The 21,347-nt window shown below is 40.9% G+C and overlaps 1 long non-coding RNA gene across 1 annotated transcript; it reads right to left on the bottom strand.

Annotated features, from left to right (window-relative positions):
* Positions 1–6,058: 6,058 nt before the first annotated feature.
* On the bottom strand, positions 6,059–10,835 carry LOC147423573 (uncharacterized). The gene is made up of 2 exons (XR_015186678.1): positions 8,672–10,835; positions 6,059–8,573 (listed from the first exon to the last, which is right to left on the bottom strand). It is a non-coding gene; the product is annotated as an uncharacterized LOC147423573 (long non-coding RNA).
* Between the last annotated feature and the right edge of the window lie 10,512 nt (positions 10,836–21,347).

Below are 21,347 nucleotides of genomic sequence, written 5' to 3'. Positions count from 1 at the left end.
ATACCCACTGAGGAACGGGGATGTTTTTTTACTACCAACCTTAATGAAAGAGGACCTCTTCCCTACAATCATTGTACCTAAATAATTCTGATACTGAGTTATTTTTGTACATATCAGTTCATTATTCCTTGGCCAACTGTCTTTTGAATGTAAAAATTTAATTATGTCTTATTACTTAAGATTTAAACAGCTATACACACACACACACACACACACAGGTAGATAGACGGCGTCTATCTGGTCACTTCCTTGACATAGCGAGAACGAGAGAGAGTGGGTATAGTATCTCCTCTAGTGTTTTGATTTCTTCTCTTGCATAGATACACACAGAGGTAGATGGACCGAGTCTATCTGGCCACTTCCTCAACATAGCGAGAGCGAGAGAGAGTGGGTCTAGGCTCTTTTCCAGTGTTTTGATTTCTTCTCGTGCATAGATACGCCATGACACACATGGCTCCAATGGTCTTCTGGAAGTACGTTTTTTTTGACAAGCGACATCGACTCTCGGATGTCTACGGCCACCATGATAGGTACAACTTGACCTTCACATGGATTCTGTGAGCTAGATTGTACTTTTCCCCGGCACTAATCTCGGAGGAAATGTATGTCATATGCGGACAAGTGGTTTCTTATCCATGTGTCTGGTTTTTGATCGATGAGGTTTTTGATCAACGAGATAGTGTGCAAGGTTACAAGTTGTGCATTTTTTAACCGATGAACATTCCGGTCGATGCTTTATGCTTTAGATTGTGTGGTTTTTCACAGAGGTTTCCAACACACACTCGTTATGTGTGGAATTTATGTTATGTATGCATATGCTAATACAAATCGAGCTCTTGATAGCTCCTAGGTGATGGATTCACCGGTATACAGATAGCAGAGATGTGGAGTTTCCAAAGAGCTACTCATATGGGAATGAGCTTATGCCATGCTTATGTTGTATGTATGCCACATGTGGATTTTTGATTGAGATGGTTTTGTCTTGGACAAGTTTATGCACTTTTTGTGAGAACTCACAACAATGTCTTTCTTCTATTCATTGAGTTTGGAGAGCATTTGATCACTTTTGATCGTTGTATGACATTTGTGGATGAGAGTCTGAGTCTCTCGTTTAAGCAGAGTGCCTAGTTGGCTTAACTTATACTTCTATGATTTTTTGGCATGCCACTTTGAATGACTAAGTTGTATTTGAGATTTTACTGAAAATATATGAGAAACTCTATTCCCAAATTCTTGCCATATGTTGCATGTATTTGCAATTTGATTCTAGGATGGTGTAGTGGTTGATTTACTCCCATTTTTAGAGTGATCAAGTATTTACTCTCACTTTTATAGATTTTGTTAGCTTGGATGTGGATTTAGTGCTCTTGTATCCTCTGTCGTAGGAGTGAGATTTATGTATGCTCATAGTGGCTATAGGTAGATCTATGGTATACATTGTTTTTGATTGATGAACATTCTAATTGTGAGTCTAATTCTTACATTTTACAAATAGTCATTGGTTATAGGTTCTACATGCTTACAAGTATAGATTTATGCAATTGTCAGATTAACATCACTACTTGTGGGACGTGATTTGAGCACAATGTTTGCTCACCACTTGTATATAAAGTTATGCGTTTTATGCTCAGCTGAGATCTATTTATCCAAGTGTTGAGTTGATACTCTTTGTGCTTGCATTATCCCTTGGCACTTGTTTATGCATGGATTCTAACTACTTCCAACAAGCTTCAAATTCCTCAAGGAAAATAGAAAAATCCTTACTTACTTCTTGGTGTACCAATTTCAACTTAGCACCAGCCTCTGTCGGGGCAATCACCTTTCCAAACTGCTCCAAAAACTGCCTCCACAATTCGTGTCATGAACTGTGATCATCACCCTTCAAATCATTGTACCAAACCTTTGCTTGTCTGCGCATCAGCATCGACACCATTTGCAGCTTTCTCGCATCTGTCTCAACATATGCATCAATATCATCCACAATTCCAAATTTGCCAACCAATCTTCAAGGTCTTCAACACCTCTAATTATGGGCCCAAAGCTTGACTACATCATCTCTCCTACCTTTAAACACAACCGCCAAATATTTTGACCATCTGCTAACCGTTTTTCGGCTTCCAAACACCACTTTAAACTTCAAATCGGAGCATCAATGCTCCTCCGTGGTGCACTTGAAGATGGATAGGGGGAAGGGAAACACACCCAAAACCCAAGTAATCTGCCTCTCTATAGCCCAAGACAATCACTACAGACCCCAATCCACTAGAGTCCACCTTCAAAACTCACACAACTCACCGACGAACCACCGTTTGCACACCACCATCTGCACACACTCAATATGACACCACCAACAAAGCCCAATCACCTTGTATAGCTGAATTCAATCCCTTCACCGCACACACAACCTCTCTCAACCTCTCTATGCACAACAGACCATCAGGGGGGCACAACTACCTACACACTCCCGAAACCAGATGCACACAATAAAGAAGAAAAGGGATAATGGGAATCGACACCAGATGCACTATAATGATGGATTTCTTTCAACAAAGAGGACTATATACAGCTGTAGCTCCTAACCGGCATAAGCATCGGCAAGTAGAACACAAAAATCTGGTTGCCCTTCAGCTCCACACCAACTCCATAGCCACACTTCGGCTCAAGAATCCCTTGGTCCTCCCGTCTCACTGACCTCGGAAAAGAGAACCCCCACATGGAAGAACGTGCCCCTCTTGAGCGTGGGCACTCCCCTTTTTTGGTTCCTCGTCTATTTTTGGTATCCCTTGCATATGAGGCTACCCTTCTATTCTTGGCTTTACTTCCTTTGGGAACCCAAGGCATGACTTGGCCCTTACGGGCGCGTGATGGGCCTCTACCACATCATCATGCCATTGCAGAGTCAACGGCCATCGATAACGGGTCTATCCGCCACTTGCTTCAACAAAACCACCAGGTACCTCCCCACGTCAACATCATGTCCATCAGGCACAACCACAACAATGCTGTGCGCGCTCTAGGCACCATGGTGAACAGTCTTCGGAGCTCAACTCCTACACCACGACACATAAGTGCACGTCTCCCTTGTGCTTATGTACTCTACCAAGTTAACCTCATACTTATCATGTGGGATTAACCCACAAATACGTGATAGATCCACTTCAAATCACCCCCCAACGGTCAAAACTTCACCAACTCTTAATTTTAATTGCATAAAAATTCTCCTCCTCTCACCATTTCAATCCGATGCCATTTGGTGCACACCAACCCTGTGATTCAGCCGCAAATTCCAACCAATCCATCTCTTTGTTGGCTACGAACTGTACAAATCTCACTACCATTTTGGCTTTGCCGTGCCCTCAAATGATGCGCCTAAAAAACCCGTTTGCTACCACCTGACCGGCAACTGCCATCATTTTCAAACTTTAATATCTGACTGACCCGATGCCCGATTGACGAGCCGTAAACTCCCATGGCCTTTACTTGCTGCATAGAATTCATAGAAAACCTAGAAAAGCTTCAAAAATCTTAGATGTCACATCTATCCATGCAACCAACCCGACACAGAACTGGACCCCGACAAATCTTTATTTGCTAGTATCTTGACCTCCAAAGTTCCAAACGACAATCTGAAAAGACCAACAGGCTCCATAAATCAAGCACTACACACCCATAGCTCCAAAATGACTTGGACTACCTGGAATCACCTGCTCTGTCCGTCTCAGATTTGCAAATACCTTCAACTTTGAATAGCCATGGCTTTCGCTTTGTAGCTCCGTTTGATGAGCCATCTAGACTTGCTCCTCTAGGACTTCAAGCTCTACATTTTTGAGCTAGAAACCATCACCTTGAGCCTCCTTCACCTACCACCTTGTCCGGCCCATCTTGTAGCCTTTAGGGTCTAAAAACCCACATAAAGCATATATCTCTGCTGCCACCAATCTGTCCAGGATCTTCCCATATGTTCTAGCCCTCTGCCATGCATCTATAAGCATACACATCACTGCCTATGTCCTCTGCTAGGGTTGTCACACTTTGGGTGCACCAACGCCTACCAATGAAGACACACTCCATACAATTGACAGACAACACACCATCATGATTTTGCCCGTTTTTAGCAATCTTATAGTACACACCTCTCTCTCTTTCTCCCTCACACACAAATGGCCCGGGGGGCACACACAACTCACACAATTGGCACCAAAAACTTTGAGCAAGGAAATGCAAGAAGGGGGAAAGGGGAAGCACAAGATTTGGCTATGGTTTGCTCCAATTATGACAAAAACACCGCTTAATTACAAACACCATAAGACCTGCTACCATCAGCTCCATCGGTACGACCTCGAAGAGCATAATGTTTTTTTGGCAACCCTCAACTTCACACATTATGTCTATTTACAAGGCGGACATTGACGAAGCTCTTCACCGACCAATGCACTACTTTCTCAAACAACGCCCAATGTTGAAAATTGATGATGATTTTAGTCTTCCACTTTACTTCACTTGTATGTTTGTACCCCAACATTAGATAAGATCCACAAGGAGTTTATCGGATTGGTCTCATAAGTGATTTTGGCATTTTGAAGACGTTAAATATATCATTTCATTTCATTTCTCTCTCTCTCTCTACTTTCGTTATCCCTCTCTTTAACCTCTCTCTCTCTCTCTCTACTTTCTTTATATGTCTCTTTAACTTCTCTCTCTCTCTCTCTCTCTCTCTCTCTCTCTCTCTCTCTCTCTCTCTCTCTCTCTCTCTCTCTCTCTCTCTCTCTCTCTTCTCTCTCTCTCTCTCACACACACACACATTGTGTGTATGTGTGCGTGTGTGTGTGCACGCGCGTGCGCACACACACACACACACACACATACACACAATGTGTGTGTGTGTGAGAGAGAGAGAGAGAAAAAGAGAGAGAGAGAAAGAGAGAGAGAGAGAGAGAGAGAAAGAGGGGAAGGGAATATAAGAGAGAGGAGAGGGAGGGAGCATACCTCGCTCTCCCTCATCTCCTCGTGTGTGTGTGTGTGTGTGTGTGTGTGTGTGTGTGAGAGAGAGAGAGAGAGAGAGAGAGAGAGAGAGAGGGAGGGGGGCGGGGGGGGAACATGAGAGATGGGAGAGGGAGGGAGCATACTCTCCCTCCTCTCCTCGCTCTCCCTCCTCTCCTCGTGTCTGTGTGTGTGGAGAGACAGAGGGCGGGGGGGGGGGGGGGGGGGGGGGGGAAGGTATACCTATTGTGCAGAGAGCACCAAAACTCAGATCTACAGATCTGAGTTTCTGGTGCTCTCAAATTATTTTTAAGGGTCGGCGTCGCTATGAATGTCACTATAAGCGTCTCTATGAGCGTCTCTTTAGTCTTTGTTACATAGCGACGCCTATAGCGAGACCGAGCTTTTTCCCATCTGAGCGTCGCACTACGAGCGTCGCTACATTAAAGACGTCTTGTAGTGCGTGTGTTTTACTTGAAATCGGGGAATCTTGCTGGGTCGTGATATCATTGTGGAAACTCACGACATTTTTCAAAAAACTACCCTACAATATCTACTGCCTCTCACCTCATCCCATTTTATCTGGGGAGCAAAAATATGGTCCCGCAAGAGCAGATCTTTGGAAAAAATGTCTCCAAAGTTGATAGAGGAAAAGTGTCTACAACCAATAACAAGGAGGTGGATCATCCCCACTTTATGCAAGGACACCTAGTGGTAGGCAACCACCCAACCCAAGACTTTGTTTAAACCTAGTGTGGGGAGTAACATTCCATCATCTTCAAAAAATCCAAAACCAGCAGAGAAAGTCAAGAGAGTGGTAGATGGGGATGGTTTCTGCTACAGACGGGAGCGTAGGGAGCCCTGCAAAATATCAAAAAATAGCGCATAGCAAGACGTAAACGAACAAATCTATGTACCTGTCGACTCGCACAATCCATAATAGAGCACAATACGAACAGAGAGAGACAGAGAGCGGGAGAGAGCGAAAGAACACGTGCAGGCGCACCTCCTAGAGCGAAGTGCTACGCCGGCACGGCGAGAGAGAAGAGAAGAGAGGTGAGAAGAATGAGACGGACACTGGGTGCAATCTCCCCCCGTGCAAGAGTGACCATTTCCCTCTTGCACGTATTTAATTTATAGATTCTTGAATGGTCAAAGTGAGTACAAACTGGCCGGCCGGTCATAAATGGCCAAAACTCATAAAAGAGCACTTGAATAATAAAATGTACAATGTATATAATTTCATTCGCATAGGCCTACCTCGGTCCCAGTATTTTCCACCTGTCAGCTGCAACAAATAATAAAATATCAATTCTATAACATACCTCTCCGTTGGAAAGGGATTGTCCTCAATTGCGAAGATAAAAAATCTGCAAACAATACTCGTCAAAAACAATGATTAGAAATCTGTATCAAATAGTAAAAAATCCATAAAATTAGACAATATTTCTTATGCCTGCCATCATCCACATACTACTTATTCTAGTGTCCCATACCACTAGAATAAGGAGTATGTGTCATACCCTGATGAATCAGGATATCACTAGTCACACTCATCATCAATCTCATAATGTCAAGTCTCATCACATAAACACTTCCATAATAACCACCAGATACCAAATCCCAATCCCATTCCAATTCCACAACATAAGTCCAAATCCAAATCACTTTCATTATGTACCCGGGTGACAAAATCATACCAGTTACAGTGGTGTCCAGCCACTGCAGCATGATTTTGTGATCGGTGTTGCCTCATCCGGCAAGTCTACACCAATAAAACGTGCTGCCTAAATCGACGAATCTGCACTAATGCTGCCTAAATCGAAGAATCTGCATTTGGTATAAGTGTAAAAATCATGAATCTGCAATTTATCAATGTGCTGCCTAAATCGGCGGATCTGCACCAAGATGAGTATCTACACACTGCCTAAATCGGCAAATCTGTGTGTACGTGACCAATGGACTAGACCAGGCATAAAAACAAAACATCTACTACCTGTTTGACACAAAATTGGAGTATGCTTATGTGACAAAGTATGTACAAACAATTTTTCTAGTATCCCAAAGCACCTTAGCTCACATGAGTAGCTGCGTACCTTTTAGACAAGTTAGCTCAGTAAAAATTCCCTTTCCATACAATTAGAAGTCATGACCAGGAGGATATACTGTTTTTGAAAATATATATACATATACCAGTACGTGCATGGAGAGAGATACAAGGAGGAAGGACTGCCACTTTAACTCTTGCACAAAAGTATAGTTAACAATTGCAAAATGTGTTAATTTTGTGCTGAAATAGGGTATGTAATAAAATAGAATTGCAACCTGTTTAAGATAATTCAATGTATCTCAAAAGAAGAGAAGTACTCTTTGGCCGCTCTAGTGATACCAATGTATATTAGACTACACATTGAGCTTGATTGCACATGGAGGATGTTTAGGACTGAAGGTTTGTTGACGTGAAACTAGTACTCATAGGTTTATCTACAATAGTAATCCTCAAAGACAAAGTAGTGAAAATGACGTGTGATAATATGTAAAACAAATTGAAGCACGCACTAATTGTATGAACAGGTTAAAAGTTGATAATGAGAGTTGTGATCAATGGAGGATGGGTGGCAGTAGAGAGGAGGGTCGTGTGATAACAATACGAAAGTGAAATAGGAGGTCCAATTAAGTTACTAATCAAGGTTTTTTTTAAAAAAAACTATTGTAAAACATTGCACTACCATTATAGTGTATGATGGAACATTAAAATTAAAATAGAGCAATCAATTTGAAAATCAAATTCCATTACATGACTACTAATGGGTATAATCTGACAGTACAGAATGAAGGGTGTATTATGAAAATAGGGATGATAGAGTAAGTGTCTCATTTACAGTATATAGTTTCTTACAGAGTTGGAGTTGTATTCTTGTAATCGGGATAGCAGTCACTTTAAGTGATGGTAGCTAGAAGTGTATCTACTTAGAGTTCTCATATGGTTATCTTTGTTAGAATACCTAGGCCTGATACAGCTTCACCATGCACGAAATAATGAAGGTTAGTGAAAATACATCCCAATGACAAAAATCTAGCATGTCTCAGAGGTTATAGTTATAACTTAAGTTGTTTAATTATCTGATTATGTAGATGCCCTTAGATATTGTGCGGGTTCGTATACATGTTTGCTTGAGGGTGGGCAATCAAATACAAAAGTAGGGTTCACTGTTTGGTTTCGGTATTGATATCAATCAAGGTCCAAAAGGTAGGGGGGCGAGGGGGAAAGAGAGATGGAATAAAATGTCCTATTAATTGTCATCAAAAGGCCAAAATTACCGATGAGACCAAATCCTTGTGGTTGTAAACCAATTCCTAGATACAAAAATAAAAAGAAGTACACTGAAAGACTAACATTAAAAGCCTAAAAGCGTGATTAAAATCATAATCATGATCATCGTATGCCGGAGGAGACGCGACAAAGGTCGTAAGGCGAGAAAAGATTCCACGGGTCTTTGAAGTGCTTTGCCGATGGCTGCTTCTGTAAGTAGCCATACTCGGAGGGGGAAGAGAGAGAGCGAAACAAAATGAAATTACTCATCTTTAAATCCCTACGTGACCAAACCGCTACAATCCTTATAGAGCTAATACAATGTTTGGGCAAAAAATAAAATAAATTATAATATTGAAAGAAAAAAATCAACATCACCAGCGTTGTCAATGGCGAAGGATGCTCTGCATCAGGCGTCGCCTGAGAAAGTATTGCAGCGGCTCTGCAGAGTAGTGTCAATGTCTACCTCTGTAGGTAGTCAAGAGAGAAGAGACCTCCGAGAACTCTGTTCCTGGCGCCTGGCACGCCTTGCAAAAATTTCTTCTTCTCGTGCTTGGATTTAGAGGCCTTCTCATGTGCACCGTAGGTCTGGTTTCCGCCGTCGTGGACCCCTACTTACAGTATATCACCCGTCCTGCCTTTTCTCACGGCTCCTCAACTCATGGAGGCCACCCACCACAGAAGTCCCACTGCCCATGATTCCACGAGGACTCGACTCGGAATTGATGGCATCATGCGAAGGCATACAGTCATCCAGCTCCTGGTGCACAGCAGCAGCGTCAATGAGTCCAACAGCTTCTTTTTTTTTCTTTTCTTTTCAGCCTACACCAGCTGCAACCCGTCACATGGGGGAGCGTGTGTGTGGCAACATACACAAGCTTAGCAACTCCATCGCTAGTGGCAGTATCTCAGAGCATCAACAATGAGAATAATGTGAGAAGACCACGACGATGGCAGTGAGCAGCGGCAAGAGAAAATGACCATCCCAAGCTAAGAGAGAGAGAGAGAGAGAGAGAGAGATCAGAGAGAGTTGGACGACGTTTTGTGTGAGTGTGTGTGCATGGTGGCTCGAGTTAGGTAGGTAGTGTGGGTCGTTGTGGTTGCATGCCCTACGAAGGAGATAGAGAGAGACAGACAGTTAGAAGGGTGTGGTGTGTTGGTTGGCGTGCACCAGTGGTTGGTAGAGGGAGAGAGAAAAGATATGGGCGACGCCATGCACACCACGAAAAAAAAGTGGCCTGTGGTTGGCGAGAGAGAGAGAGGTAGGCGAACTGCAGAGACGGCCAGTTGCATGGGTTGGTAGACCACGAGCTGGAGTCACTCGTTAAGTGAGAGTAGAAGAGAAAAGAGAGAGAGAGAGGGAGTTTCCTGGAAGTTCACCACAGCCTGAGAGAGAGAGAGTGAGAGAGAGAGAGGGAGTTTTGTGGAAGTTCGCCACAGCCTGAGAGAGAGAGAGAGAGAGAGAGAGAATGAGGGAGTCGGCTGACTGTGCGCCACAGCATGAGAGAGAGAGAGAAATGTGATTGTAGAGAGAGGCAGAGACTGTGTTGTGCCCAGCTCCGCTATACACACCTCACTGGATTGGCAATATGAATTTGCTGCAATCAGTGCTAATTTCTGAAGGCTTCAACTGCATTATATGTAACCTATTATATTTTATGCAATGGGCAGTTCTCACGAGGAAGAAACTCGAGACGCATGCGATTTGTAATCTGGTGGATGATTGAAGTTGGGAGTGGGCAATCTTTGCTCGGAGGACATCCTCTAAAGATCAACGTCAATAGATTGATCTAAGTTGCAAAATGGGACTCAGTGCAGAGAAGTGGATAAATAATAAAGTAAAATAACACGGTCCGCAACGTTAGCAAGTGTTAATGATATTAACATTCATAATTCCTTTATTAATCTTTTTTTAATCCCCTCTCTACTACTTAATCTTTTATAATATCCTATCTAAGGCCGTATGCTAATCCCTTCTTATTATTGAGTATGTTCATTAAGTGTAATCTGTTCAATTACGATGTTTAATTATCGTAATCTCACTAGTAATTACTATATCATAACAACAAAGAATAAATTGTCTTTAATTTCAAGATAACTAACTATATCATATAATCAACACTATTATTATAGATTGAAGCAATTAGCAAAATCTACAAGCATAAGGAAACAAAGACTTAGCTGCTACTTGTAGAAAATCTTCAGTCTTGGAGCGTAGCCTACGCTCTGATACCACTGCTACAGACGGGAGCGTAGGGAGCCCTGCAAAATATCAAAAAATAGCGCATAGCAAGACGTAAACGAACAAATCTACGTACCTGTCGACTCGCACAATCCATAATAGAGCACAATACGAACAAAGAGAGACAGAGAGCGGGAGAGAGCGAAAGAACACGTGCAGGCGCACCTCCTAGAGCGAAGTGCTACGCCGGCACGGCGAGAGAGAAGAGAAGAGAGGTGAGAAGAATGAGACAGACACTGGGTGCAATCTGCCCCCGTGCAAGAGTGACCATTTCCCTCTTGCACGTATTTAATTTATAGATTCTTGAATGGTCAAAGTAAGTACAAACTGGCCGGCCGGTCATAAATGGCCAAAACTCATAAAAGAGCACTTGAATAATAAAATGTACAATGTATATAATTTCATTCGCATAGGCCTACCTCGGTCCCAGTATTTTCCACCTGTCAGCTGCAACAAATAATAAAATATCAATTCTATAACAGTTTCACAGCTGCTACCTGGGAATTATTTAAATCAAGGGGCTTCTCCTTGGGGTATATCTCACATAATTATTATGAAGCCCTCATGGAGGACATGCCATCTTGTGAAACCTCAGTAGCCGTAGAAAACATCATGGAAACCCATGAGTTAGCCAAGAAACAAAAATATCCAACAATGAAACCGACCCATGAGGCATTCATCTAGAAGTGCATATGCAAGAAACAAATAGTGAGGAGGAAACACACATGGTTCATAACAGTATGAAGTTTGCAACTTTTAATGTAACAGGGTAGAATGACCCCTCAAGGTTGCACAATTTTAATAAGTGGATGTTTTCTAGTCAGATTGATGTGTATTTAGTTCAAGAGCATAAAAGGAAAGACAAGGCAAGGCAACTTATGCACTATAGAGGTATGGAGTGCTTCTATGGAGGAAAGAAAGGGGGATTCCCCGGAGCTTACTTGCATTAAGACATCTCTTCATCCCATCTGGATTCTGGATCGTCCAAATGGTCAATGCTCAGTTTTTCAGATATCCACTCAATGGGGCAAAATGATGTTGATTAATGTCTATGCAGACAATAACCCTAGACTTAGGGGTGATCTTTGGCAATGCATAGTAGGCTTGTAGCTATCTCATTGAATTATGGCTTGGGACTTTAACATGGTATGTGCAGGGCAGGATATCACCTCTACTGGCTCTCTTATTAACAAGCTAGAGAGTAATTCTAGGGAGAGAATGGTGAGTGCAGGTAATTTGCAGGATGCTTGGCTAGAAACTACATACCAAAACCAAGGATTTACCTTCCATTCACAATCTCATTTGTCTTCTTGGTCCTAGCTTGAAAGAATTTATTTTTGTTCTACTCACTGGCTGCCTACTGATGATGATTTGGTTGTTGATTATAAAATGCTCCATGACAGACCACATCCCTCGTGTCTTTTCCTTATTTGATGTGCTTAATTTTGAGTTTAATAATGTTGGTCTCCAACATTCACTTATGGTAAATAACTCTTTGTTGAGGGATCCTATGTTCAAGCTATTTATGAGTAGACTTATGCAGCAAATTAAAAGATATGTTGAGACTGACCTTGTTTATGCATGTCTTTTCTTGACTGATTAAATGCAACATTGCATAAAAAATGTGGAAAATCATGTAGCTAATCAGAAACATTAGAGATTCATAGATGCCTCAGAGTTCATAAAACAGATTGTCTCAAGGGATGTATCTACAATTATTGAAGAAGAATTGGGAACCCTAGCTGCTGATGCAAGAAGAATCATTAAGGAATTTGACTCAAAAATGGCCATCATGGAAAGGTTTCTACGTAGTCAGTTCTAAGCATTCGCTTTGGTGAGCATTGGCAGGTTGAATTTTTTTTTGGGATAGCTCTTAAAGCTTAGTCTACCCAGATTTTTGATTCAGGTTCGTTTTGACCTCCATTAAATGGTGTTGCTAAGAGGAAAAAGAAGTCTCTTATGAAGATGGCACAATGTATGGTCAAAAGTCAAGCTTTACCACATTCATGTTGGCTCGAGACTGTCATGTGTGCCACTTATGTACTCAGCAAGTTTCCTACAAAAGCATTGTAGTCTATGACTCCATATGAAGCATGGCATGATAGAAAGCCATCTATTGAGCACATGCATGTTTTTGGCTGTTTGGCGTATGCTTTGGTGCCACAAATATAACGTAGAAAATTGGATGATAAGGCTATCAAATGTATTTTTGTGGTTATAGTGCTGAAAGAAAAGGTTACAAGTTGTATCATCCACAAAAAAAGCATTCTTTTCAACCCTTGCTGTCATGTACCAGAGACAACAATGTAAGCTCACAAGACATTTATGACACTTTGTTGCCTCTTTTTAGTGGTGGAAGTTTAAATTTAAACTCCAATGAGGCAAATGTATAGCTTATGGGGGTTTCAAAAAGTGTTATACATCATCGTATTACCGATGCAGATGTACATGATGTACTTGATGAGGAAAGGGCTGACAATGAGCAAGATAGAGGTATTGCCAAAATGGCTGGTGCATACATTGCATGATAGTAAATTGGATGCACCTTTGTCTAGTCGCACTTGTTCAGGCTCTCGCCATGCATCTTGTTCAGGCTTTTGTAACAGTCCAATAGAAAGCACATTGTATGTCAAGCATGAGGGCAATGTACTTCTCATGCTTGTTCTTTTTGTGGATGATTTGTTGATCATTGATCCCAATGAGGCACATATTGTTGAATTCAAGGCTGATTTGAATGCTACTTTCAAGATGAAAGATTTGGGGTTGTTGCATCATTACTTGGGCATACAGTTTAAGCAGTGTGATGGTGGTATTGCCTTGTGTCAAAGAAGCTACATAGAGACATTGCTATGTAAGTTTGGACTTGAGGATTGCAAACCTATTGCCACTCCCATGGAAGCTGGTTTGAAGTTAAGTCTACATGATTTTGGTGATCTTGTTGATGTCACTCTTTACCAAATTGTTGTTGGCTGCCTCATTTATGTATGACACACGAGGTTGGATATTCAGTTTGCAGGCTCACAGGTCAGCAGATTGATGCATATCCCAGGGTATAAGCATTGGTAGTACTTCAGAAGGATTTTTCACTACTTGAGTGGCACTTTATATCTTCGCTAGTTTTATCCCAAGGGGGGATCATTTACGCCAGACTTACATGATTTTTCGAACTCAAATTGGGCTGGTTGTTTTGACACGCAGGTGTTCACAAGTGGTTTTTATTTCATGCTTGGCAGTTCATGTACATCATGGTTGAGAAAGAAGAAATTTACTGTGGACACTTCTAGTTGTGAGGCTGAGTATAGGGCAGTCTTGACAACTACTGTTGACTCTGTATGGCTCAGATGCATTATCGCTGATTTGGGTGTTGGACAGGACACTGCCAACACTATCTTGCTTCCACAACTCTGAGGTATATTGAGATTGTATAAAAATGTAAACTATATAATTCGTACATACAGCCCTAGAAAGAGATCTAAAAGTATCCAAGTTATCAAGGTGCTACCCAAACTTTTATGCATCTTATCCAATGGTTGATTTTTTGGCATAATATAGAGAAGGTATGTGGTATTGAAAAGCCTTATGTGGAGCTCCTAAGGCCTATTGACACCAAAAAAATTATATAGAGCCCGGGGCACCTTCATTAATATGCAAATCCCTAGCTGACGCAGCATCAACTTGCTGCACAGGCACAGAGCCTTCATCTTTCACGAGGAAGGCATTGTCTTTGAGGATGCGGTTCTTGATCTTGGGCTATCCCCTAGTCAATCATTGATTCTCATTATAATAAGCTGTTGGTGATGATGATATACTCGGTTGCTCATGACGTTGCAAGAGATCCTCTTGATCTGCAGACCTTTTGCGTATACCTGCAAGTGTCTGCCTAAGGTTGGCCATGGTGAAGGGATATTGGAGGCGCACAACAACCTTGACGATGACAATGTGAGTAGGAAGCACCGATGGACAATATTGCAACAAACTGCTCAAGTTTTATGCCACAAAATGAAGATGGCCGCACGGCCTCCTTTTATAACCCTAAACCCTATCTGCTACCGCTAATTGCTTTCCAGGTAAATGCGTTCAAATAGTAGGGGCTACGAAAAGATGTTGGTTGATGTCGTAAGCTAGTAGACAAACAAAATAGTTTAACGAATTTACTATAGAAAAGGCACAAGTAACAGGGGCTGCAAAAAGATGTTGGGCCCAAATGCGTACACGTTTGCATGGAGCGGCATTTATTTTGGTTCCAAAATTTCAACTACATAGTCAAGGCTCTAGCAGAGAGGTCATTGGAGATGTAATGAACATATTGGGGTCCCCATGATCTCAAGGGCTAATAGTTGTTATCATCATGGCTTTACGTACCATGGCATCATGGTATTCACCATGGTATAAGAGACGCTTAGAAAAGCTTTAAAATGGCAATCATCATGGTTTTACGTACCATGTCATTAGAGATGTTTTGTTCAAATAAAATAAAACTGTAAAATAGTAATCATCATCATGGCTTTACGTACCATGGAATTAGAGACGCTTACAAAAACTTTGAAATGGGAATAATCATCATGGAGTTACGTACCATGGCATCAAAGACACATTCTTCAAATAGAAACTGTAAAATAGTAATCGCCATCATGGCTTTACGTACCATGGAAACGTAGACTCTAGTTTTGTGCAAAATCTACAAAACCTCAAGACAATAAATACTGTAAAATAGTAATTGCCATCATGGATTTACATACCATGGAAATGTAGACACTAGTTTTGTGCAAAAAATCTGCAAAACCTCAAGACAATGACTAGTCAATAGATAACTGCTTTGTAAAATCACGTGAAATATTTTATGTATCAAGAACCAAAGCCATGATCAATGGAGAAAATAAAAACACAACAAATAATATCACCTCAAACCATAGATGAATATAATAAAGACACATCATGTAACTTCACCCGTGACATCATAGGGCTCGATTTGGTAAACATTGTCGTTTTTACGTCAATGATGCACATGAAGACGTAAACATGGCATTGAATGTACTTCTGCATATCATTAACAAATGTATTTTTTAAATTGTTTTATGGTGGTCTGCAGAGGGTGACAAGCGCGACACACCATGACTACAACGTGATCATAAAAATAAAGATGTGTAAAAGTCAGTAGCATGCATGTCATAAATTGCATCGATTAATGTAACCCTGCTATCATTTGACCTAAGTATAGTCATCTTTAGACTAGTCGTCTCATGAGGAGTGCTCACCATTAAGAAACAAAAGCTTTTCTCATCACTTATTGAGATAAAATGTTGGTTATCATAAATCTTCTCAAGTTGGCAAGCCCATGAGTTGTACAAGTTTTCATTCGCCATCATAAGTACTCCCGAGGACTTTTCTACATGTGTCCTAAGATAGATCGGCCCTTATATCAATTACTAGTTGCAACGTGGCTTTTGAGAAGCTCAAATCTGCATTGGTGACACTCCTATTCTGAAAGCATCTCAATGGAGTGGGGTAACATCTTTCATACACATATTGATGTCAGTGACTATGCCACTGGCTACATCTTGGCCCAGCTTGTTGACGGAAATCTAGTTTCTTTCTATTGCATATGCTAGCCAAAAATTGAACCTCGCTGAGAAAAATCACACGACCATGGAACGCGAGGGGCTATCAATGTAGGTAGAGAAGTTTTAACGCCATTTGCTTGCAGATTATTTTTTCTTGCTCATCAACCATCAAGCACAAACAATGCAACATGGGTAGGATAGTGTGTTGGTTTATAATTTTGCTAGAATTCAATCTTGAGGTGGCGGTCAAGAAGAGGAAAGCACCAACACGTAGACCACTTTTCTAAATTAACCTCAGGGCAGGATCCCATCCGGGTGAATGATGATACTCTTTTGCATTGAATGGGTTCCAGAATGGACCGAGAACATTGTGATGCTCCTCACCACTACTACTATACCTCCCAGTTTCAATAAACATGCACCATGATTTTTAAGAGAGCGCTATGCTTACCAGCTAATAGCAGGACATTTGTATTAGAAGGATGATGAATTGATCCTGAAAAGAGTGTCATGCCCCAACAAGTATTCTCTCCTTGTGCACCATTCCCATAGGTTTCCATGTGGGCAACACCTAGCCTCAAACCCATGACTAGGGTGCTTTAATTCCAAGGTCTATGCCGAAAACCCTAGTGTTGCAACATCCTTGCAAGTTACAAACATATGTAACTACATTCGGAAACATCCTCTGTATACAAACACCCGGCAGCTTCCTTGCAAAGAGGAGATGTTGTTTAAATGTATCATCTTCATAGATTTTGTGGAGTTGCTTGCCTTCTTATGGCCCTATATGGGAGATTTAGCAGCCTCCTTAGGCAAAGTACTCTTTGCCCCAACCATTGATTGCCCAACTAGGAACAAAGTGTGTATTATGTGGAAAACTGACAAGCAAACGACTGAAACTAGTAGAAAGCTTCAATTTTTCTAGTTTGAAATAGCTAAATTATACTTCTTAATCTAAGATTTTTTTTGGCTACATTACTCAAGGCTTTAAATAGTTACTTTGACATGGTAACTACAAACTCTATATTTTTTCTAGATAGCAATCCTAATCATCCTACTCACTCGTCTAAAATAAAATCCATGAATTGAAAGATTTGAAGGAATCCTTCAATCACATACTATACCTCTCCCTTGTCCTCTACCATGTGCCCCCCCCCCCCCCAACCCACCAAAAAGCCTCGTTTGGCTGCTATACATCGACCAAAGCACCACCAAGCACACCACCTTTGCTCTGGTAGCACGTCATGGTCCGGCTCTTCCTTGCAGTCATTTACTCCCTCATTGGCTCCTGTGGTGGTGTCCTTGTCTTGCTCTAACTTGTCTGATTGCACTTCATTTGACATGCCTTAAAATGTGTGTGTAGCAACCTCGTGCATATCCACATCATAGAACTTACCACCACCTGCCATTTCCTTATCAAACATATGTCCAACCTTGGAGTGCTTGTCTGCAACATGGTTGTCCGTATACTCCTCTTTGACCTCGTATTCTACATAGTTCAACAAAAAACAAACATTTTACGATAAAAAAAGCCAAAATTGTGTTCAAAACAAGAACGAAGATGGTTGCTTACTTTTCTGAACATGTCCCTTGTTGTGAGCCCAGCTGGGTCTTGGCCACTTCGGAGATGCGCTCCTTGCATCCACCTTTCGCACAAATGCCTTTTTTCATTAGAGTGGCAACGAAATAGAGAGGGTGGTATTGGTGCCTACAGCCAGTATGAAAGAACCAACCACATGGATGGAGTCCAAGCACTCCCCACAAGCAACAGAAGATCCTAAAGCATAGATTGTCTTGTCTTCATCCTTGATCTGGGTCCTTGGAGATAATATGAATGTTCTTCCTTAGTTGACTTTTGCAATTATCATTCTGACAAATTCACTCTGGATCTGAGCCTCTTCACACTCAGTTTCGAGGACACCACATTTCCTCTGCATGTCACATATGGAAATGTCATGACAGTTACTAGTACTAAATAGAAGACAATACCAAATGTAAACTGCACCAATGTTCAGAGTACCTAAAGGACCAACTTGTACCAAAGGACCATAATCTAATAAGCACTAAGTAGTACCAAATAGAAAACAGTAACCAATATGGTAAGTAGCAAAACTAGCAAACAATACCTAAAAGTACTTGTTAAGTATATCATGCTCCTACCAAAGCACAACAATCTAGTACACAATAAATAGTACCAAATGTTAAATACCAAATAGTAAATAGTACCAAATAATCAGTATGAAAAGTTCCAAACAATAAAACTACCAGATGTGAAGTAACCAAAGCACAAAAGTAAAAATATAAAGTACCAAAAAGAACAAAATTAGGTCTCCAAAGTTCCCAGAAATATTGAAGTACCAAAAGTAAAGTACCTCAAGTCAAAACATGGTACTTAATGACCTAATATGTACATCACAATTCGTAGCACATAGATATACATATGAGGTTCCTACAGAAAGTACCAAAAGGACCCCAAAGTACCCAAAAATGTTAAACTTGTGAGTTGAAACTGGGGTTAGGACTTGTGGGCATTCAAAGTCAAAGTTTTGGTAGGATTCTCACCTTGACATTGAGCAACTGAGGATGATATTGGTATTGTCTTTAGTCAGAATTTGTGCCAAGTAACATTATGACACAGCGAGGCCACTAACTTTTTCGAGTCGTTGCTGTTTGTTTTTATATTGATATTATTCTTCTCACAACATAAAAAACTAAACCAGGATTTTCTCATCAGTTACCGCTGATTAGCAAACTTGGGTTTCGACAATTGCTGTTGTGTCTGTACGCTACTCTGCAACAAAGTTGTATTACATATTATTATCTGATAGCTCTTCCACTTACCTTATTTCCAAGTTTTCTATTAGTAGAACCTCATGTTGCAAACACAGGTTTTCATGAAACTGTTGGTGTTTCAAGCTCTTGTATGGGGCAAGGTTTTACATAATAATGGAATTTGGTTGGCGCAAAGGAATATTGGAGCTATTGGGATGGAGGTGAAGCTCTTTTTGCATATAGACATGAGCTACCCCTTGGGATTCATCACAACATGAAGAAAAGGCTGAAGTTAGCCCCGGAAATAGTCACAATTTTAGACTGTGAACTCCTTTGAAAATAATGTGGCATATACCGTTTGAAATACGTTTTGGTGTTTTTAAACAAGAGGAGGAAGAAAGGTGTCCAAGGCTTTTTGTGCCTTTTTTGGCATTCCCCAGAGAGAGAGAGAGAGAGAGAGAGAGAGAGAGAGAGAGAGAGAGAGAGAGAGAGAGAGAGAGAGAGAGAGAGAGAGAGAGTTTTGAGTTTTTTGAGCTTGTTGTAAAAAGGGCACACATGTTAAACAAGAGGAAGAAAGGCATACCAAGTTCTTTTGTGCCTTTATTGGCACTCCCTCTCGCGAGAACGGGAGTATGCATCAAATGGGAGTGTTGATATGAAGGCTTTTTGGGCGAGTGTAGAAAGAGAACGATTTTCTCGAGTCGAGCCATGTGGGTGGAAGGAATAGCTGGTCTCTCTCTCTCTGTCTCTCATTCGAAGGGAGTGCCATGGTTTGCAGAGGCGGAGAGCCAGCTTGTTTACTAAATGGGTCCCTTCATTAAAGGGCCACAGTGACTTCCTTTACATTTTGTTTCAAAATGTCTACGGGAGGCTTCACCTTCTACTGGGCTGCAATAATTGCTAAATATCTTGGGTAGATGCAAGTTCCAAAGTTGGCAATGATGAAGAAACCAAAAACAAGGTTGGAATTTTTGATGTTTTGATTCGTGCTACGAGGTATGAAGCAACCGGAAGTTCTCATTGTATCCAACGCCAACCATTGGGAATTTTGGCAAGGTGGAAACCTTAGTCCTTTGTTTTTAAATCCTTGTGTGCACAACAAGCCACTTCGGAGATGCGCTCCTTGCATCCACCTTCGGAGATGTGCTCCTTGCATCCACCTTTCACACAAATGTCTTTTTTCATTAGAGTGGCAACAAAATAGAGAGGGTGGTATTGGTGCCTACAGCCAGGTGCCTACAGCCAGCATGAAAGAACCAACCACATGCATGGAGTCCAAGCACTCCCCACAAGCAACACAAGATCCTAAAGCATAGATTGTCTTGTCTTCATCCTTGATCTGGGGCCTTGGAAATAATATGAATGTTCTTCCTTAGTTGAATTTTGCAATTATCATTGTGACAAATTCACTCTGGATCTGAGCCTCTTCACACTCAGTTTCGAGGACACCACATTTCCTCTGCATGTCACATATGGAAATGTCATGACATTGAATATTACCAAAGTAGTGTCCTAGAGAAAAGTAAACAACAGCAAATGTAAATGTCATGACAGTTACTAGTACTAAATAGCAGACAATACCAAATGTAAACTGTACCAATGTTCAGAGTACCTAAAGGACCACCTTGTACCAAAGGACAATAATCTAATAAGCACTAAGTAGTACCAAATAGAAAACAGTAACCAATATCGTAAGTAGCAAAACTAGCAGACAATAATCTAATAAGCACTAAGTAGTACCAAATAGAAAACAGTAACCAATATGGTAAGTAGCAAAACTAGCAGACAATACCTAAAAGTATTTGTTAAGTATATCATGCTCGTACCAAAGCACAACAATCTAGTACACAATAAATAGTACCAAATGTTGAATACCAAATAGTAAATAGTACCAAATAATCAGTATGAAAAGTTCCAAACAATAAAACTACCAGATGTGAAGTACCCAAAGCACAAAAGTGAAAATGTAAAGTACCAAAAAGTACAAAATGAGGTCTCCAAAGTTCCCAGAAATATTGAAGTACCAAAAGTAAAGTACCTCAAGTCAAAACATGGTACTTAAAGACCTAATACGTACATCACAATTCGTAGCACACAGATATACATATGATGTTCCTACAGAAAGTACCAAAAGGACCCCAAAGTACCCAAAAATATTAAACTTGTGAGTTGAAACTGGGGTTAGGACTTGTGGGCATTCAAAGTCAAAGTTTTGGTAGGATTCTCACCTTGACATTGACCAACTGAGGATGATATTGGTATTGTCTTTAGTCAGAATTTGTGCCAAGTAACATTATGACATAGCGAGGCCACTAACGTTTTTGAGTTGCTGTTTGTTTTTATATTGATACTATTCTTTTCACAACATAAAAAACTAAACCAGGATTTTCTTATCAGTTTCCACTGATTAGCAAACCTGGGTTTCGACAATTGCTGTTGTGTCTGTATGCTACTCTGCAACAAAGTTGTATTACATATT

The sequence above is a fragment of the Adiantum capillus-veneris genome, chromosome 26 (genome assembly GCF_014529385.1).
Source record: "Adiantum capillus-veneris isolate H3 chromosome 26, ASM1452938v2, whole genome shotgun sequence".
Lineage (NCBI taxonomy): Eukaryota > Viridiplantae > Streptophyta > Polypodiopsida > Polypodiales > Pteridaceae > Adiantum > Adiantum capillus-veneris.
This window is presented reverse-complemented; position numbering and strand designations above follow the sequence as displayed.